This window comes from Callithrix jacchus, chromosome 7 (genome assembly GCF_049354715.1).
Source record: "Callithrix jacchus isolate 240 chromosome 7, calJac240_pri, whole genome shotgun sequence".
In the NCBI taxonomy this organism is placed as follows: domain Eukaryota; kingdom Metazoa; phylum Chordata; class Mammalia; order Primates; family Cebidae; genus Callithrix; species Callithrix jacchus.
The window spans coordinates 22740630-22745697 of record NC_133508.1 but is presented as its reverse complement, the minus strand read 5'-3'; the positions used below and the strand labels follow the sequence as shown (position 1 = coordinate 22745697).

The following is a 5068-nucleotide window of genomic DNA, read 5'->3' as shown; positions in this document are numbered from 1 at the left end:
GTCTCTGTGGCGCAATCGGTTAGCGCGTTCGGCTGTTAACCGAAAGGTTGGTGGTTCGAGCCCACCCAGGGACGCACCCTCATTTTACAAGCTGCTCGCAGGAAGTTTTGCACAAATCGAGTTCAGGCCTCAGAGCTAAACTGGGGTGGATTTTCGGGGACCAAGAAGATAAACCACCAATCCTCACACCGCGTGGCCTGCCAGCGAGCCCTTTGGTTTCCGCCCATGTTGAGCGGCCTCTTCTCCTCGCCGTCCTCTCCCGGTTGCAGGTGAGCGCAGCCACCCCTTCCCCCGGGTCGTCGCGGGGGTCTAGGCCTCGCCGGGATCCCGGGGCGGGGACGCGCAGAGACTGCGCGGGCCGGTTAGCCGCGCGCGCGCGTGCGTCCGCCGCTCCAGCTTTGCGAGTCCCCGGAGGGCCGCGCGTTCACAGGGAGAGCGGCCCAGGCTGATCTTGCTCGACTTTGGGACGCATGAAGTGTCACGGGGCCACCGAAATACATGCATTTCAGCCGTGTCAAGTTCAGGCTGCAAACGGAAAACTCTCGCATTTTGTTGAAGCACGGACGCCCTTTTGTCTGTTCCCTGACAGCGTAAACATCTGCTCCGTTTGCGACTTAAACATTAATTGTTCCTGGTATTAATGCCTTCAGAAATCATTTTTGTTGTAGTAAATCTTTCATGTGGACAATATTGTAAGAATATATGTTATATTTTACTTTTTCTACTAAAACGCTTGAATTTAGTAGAGAATAATATAAGCCTGCAACACTTCCCATCGATGCAGAAAAGGAGAAAAACCCTTTTACAATAGTATGATTGTTAAGAAAAAAAAGAATGAAATGAAAGATTACAAGTGAAGCTGCTACCACATTTTGCTTCAACTTTCTACTTTCAAAGTCTTCTACCTTTTATTTCGCAAAATGCAAAGCCCTCTCAAAATTGTTACCTTGTATTTTATTACTTTGAAAAATGATCATAGCTTCATCATAATAATTATTGTCTTGACTTGGACTACAGAAAATGGAAAGACAGTTTTGAAGAAAGGTGTAAGAACTAATACATCTCATTCCTGTGAATATATTGTTTTATACTCTTCGTTATATTTCAGCTCAGATGACACATTAATAAAGGCTAATTTTATTGAGTGCTTTCATGGAGAAAGGCATGTAATCTTCATAAGCCTTCCAGGTCCTATTATTGCCATTGTATAGATGAGGTAACTGAGGCACAGTGTGACTGAGTAATTGGCTGAGTAATTTGCCTGAAGTTGCAGTGAGTTTGGAGCCTGAGTGGTAAGGCCCAAGCCCAAGCTTCTTCCTGCTGTACTGCCTGCTTGGAAGTTCTTTCCTCTAACATACAGCTACCTAATTAATTTAAAACCAAAATGATACTTGAATTGGTTTTTATGAAGTTTCATTAATATTTTGCTCCAAACCTTGTAAAGTGGGTAAAATAAAAGCCACATTTATAGCGTGCTAAAGAGCATTGTTAAATTATGCATTCATTGGGCTGTTCAATTTTATTCAAATGAAAGCTGTGTGTGAACATGACATCTTCCTGGGGAATGTGTCTTAGAGAAACAATTTGATGGCATTTAGGTAGAGAAGGAAAGATGAGAGACAGAGGCAGGCAAAATCTGGAAGAGGAAGAAAAATAAAAGGATCGATTCAGGCCATGGGAGATAGTCTAGAGACTAAAGACTCTTTGACCCCAAGCTGATGTTTGGGAATAGGGACATCCATGTACGCCCCTGTTTCAGGACACTTTTATGAGATAGTACCAGGATTTGTACCTAACCAGGGGCCTAGATGGCAGTTTAAAATTTGATCTTAAATTAAGTACGTTCTATTTCACCCTATTTTGATATTAATGATTTAGAGACCAGAAAATAAAGGAGAATTAAATGGGAATTGAAGTGCCACTTGGAGTGCAAAACTCGCCTCTAATGTAAGCAGAAGCAGTTGCTGTTACTATGTGGACAGTGCTTAGGGCATTTCCTTGGCTCTTGCAGGCAGGTAAGATAGGTGGGGCACAGTGTGGGTAGCTAACATCAGTAGTCTCAGCACTTTGGAAGCCCAAGGCAGGAGGATTGCTTGAGCCCAGGATTTGGAGACCAGGGTGGGTGACAGAGTGAGACCCCCATCTCTACAGAAAATAAAGAATTAGGCCAGTATGGTGATCACTTCGTGGCACTCCAGCCTGGGTGACAGAGCGTGTTATGGTTGCAGATGTTGCAATAAATGCTATTTCTGGGGAGAATCTTTTTGTCCTTAATTTCTTGGGTCTGTAATACCAGCCAAATGCAGATATATGTGAAGATCATTTAAAGCTTTATTTAAAGACTGAACAGCATTTAAAAGGCTATGTTGTATATCTGAGATTGTAAATATGTTTCTAATATTGCTAATAGAGTTGTATCCTTAAACTGTATATATAAAATCAAAAGGAAATTTACTGAAGTAACATAATAAAAGGTGAACCAATTGCTATGATTTAAAAATAAAAAACTGATTAGGGAATGTACTATTCATCTAATTCAGGAAAGGACAAAACAGTTAATCAATAGATAAAGATCAGTCAGAAAAGTCATAGAAATCATTCATTTAAAGTATTCTTATACTGCAAGTGTTTCTTTAGACCATCATAGAGGCTAGGAGGAAGCCACATGGTTAGCATGTCTCTGCTTTCATTTCTAATGCTTGTGTCTGATGTCATGTAATGCAAAAGCCTGAAGAAAACTAACTGCCCTGTTTCTGCATGAATAATACATGATAATGAGTAATGCAAATATGAATTTTATTTCTCTGAATTTTGATGGACACGGGGCGAAAAATATTCTTCAACTTACAGCTACAACTGAAAACAGCAATGAATTGAAAGTAGAACCAGCTGTAACACAGTTAACAAGAAAATAGTTAAAGAACTTGAAATCTTTTAACTAACTAAGAATGTTAATTTTATCAACTGTATTATTTCATTTTATGTCCTTGGGGTTAATCCCTTTTGGTAATGTCAGTGTATTTTATGTTTTTACATGTTGAAAATAAATGTTGAACTTACAGGAATAGAGTGAGAATAAATTACTTCTATAAATCACACCAAATACTTAAATCTTAAGTTATTTTTAAAGATAACTTTCAAAAAAATCTTAATATTTTTATTGTTTGAAATAGGATTTAAAAGGAACTTTTTGATTAAGCATAAATACATTAGAAATGTACACTAATTATTGAGTACAACTGAATACATTTTTACAAAGTTAACACATCTATGTAAACAACTATCAAGATCCCAGAACCCCCACTTTATGATTTTTTATGTCACCAAAATATAACTTTTAAACTGCAAACAAACAGATTATTAGGTTAAAATGTGAAGTTTTCAGTTGTCATCGATCAGTATTGAAAAATAAATTTACTACTAAATCCTGTGTCTTAGTTTGCACTGCTCAGCCTACAATAGCAAAATACCACAGACTGAGTGGGTTAAACAACAGATAAAATTTATTTCTCACAGTTCTAAAGGATGAAATTTCAAGATTAAGGTGCCAGCAAAGTAGGTTTTATTCTGCTGACTCTTCTCTTTGCCTGCGGGAAGCTGCCATCTTGTGTGCTCACTTGACCTGTTTTTGTGCATGCACCTGGGAAAGGAATGTCTAGCTCTCTGACATTCTACTCAGGACACTAATCCAATTATGAGAGCCACAGCCTCATCACCTCGTATAACACTAATTATTTCCCCAAAGCCCCATCTCTGGCTTCTATCACATTGGGAATTAGAGCTTCAGAATATATGTTTTGGGAGGGGAGACAGAAACATTCAATCCTAAACACCCTATCAGAGGATTACTTACAGGTGAATATTAGAAAAAATAATAGAAATTAGAAATCAATTTTCCATGCCTACTTGCTTCTGAGCTAACCATCTATGATAGACTTGGTAAGAATAAATTTGTGATATTTAAGGCAGGAAATATGAGAAATTTGCTATTTACTTGAAGGGTTTAATTTTGACTGTAAGCAAGCAAAAAGTACTCTTACCCCCTCTCCATCAAAAATACAAAACAAAAAACCTTTTAGAAATGATTATGGCATTTAAATTAATTCTATTTTATTTTTGGAAATAAAGTTCAAATTTTAAAACCAAGATGAGATTTCATCTTCAAAGTTGCTGTAAGAGAAGAGAACTCAATAATTTCCCAAATAAAATAACCAAAAATCTTAAGAATTTTAATCGCGTTCTTTATTGGAGAAAAAAAGATAGTTGTCCTGTCATTCTGAAACTATAAAAAAAAGAGAGGAAAATCTAGAGCTATATATAAAAAAAGCTATATTTAAAGTTGTGGAAAGTCCAAAAATATCACTGAGGAAATGTATTCAAGAAAAGATCAGTGTATAAGAATCTCAAGAAAAGTTTTACTTTCTTTTTTCAAATAAAATTCTTCATTGTTATTGTTAAAGTGGTATATGCCTAAGGTTATAATAATAAATATCCATAAAAATTTTAGTACAATTATGTTTATTGCAACATTACTTAAAATAGTGAGAACACTAATGGAAATAGTGAAATAAATTGTGGTATATTATTTAGACATCAGAATATATCAAAAGCATTTACACAGACATTTATATAATGTTCTTCAGAAATAATGCGTTTGGGCAATGTTAAAATGTGGCATTAGTCACAAAAAGCTGGTTACAAAACAGTCTAAAAAGGATGATTCCTATTTTGTAATGAGACTAAATTACCTACATAGGTGATCTATAATATTTCTTGATGGTGAATGAAATACATCAAAATGAGAGGATCTGATTTTTTTCTTTTTTATGCTTTACCTCCCAAGTTATCTATAACAAATACATACTACTTTAATTTGTTAACTTTTTTCTATTATAAAAGTACCTGAATGCATATTCTATATGCAATTTTGAATGCTATTTTTCTATCTTAAAATTTACATATTTGTTTGAGTTCCCCAAAGAAACAGGAACAGTATATTTTTATATACATAAATTTAACCATCACAAATTATATTGAAGAAGACTAGAGAGCCTAGATATACATCCTC

General features: G+C 36.1%; 1 non-coding gene across 1 annotated transcript; it reads left to right on the top strand.

Annotated features, from left to right (window-relative positions):
* TRNAN-GUU (transfer RNA asparagine (anticodon GUU)) lies at window positions 1–74 on the top strand. Its single transcript has one exon. It is a non-coding gene; the product is annotated as a tRNA-Asn (tRNA).
* The last annotated feature ends 4994 nt before the right edge of the window (window positions 75–5068 follow it).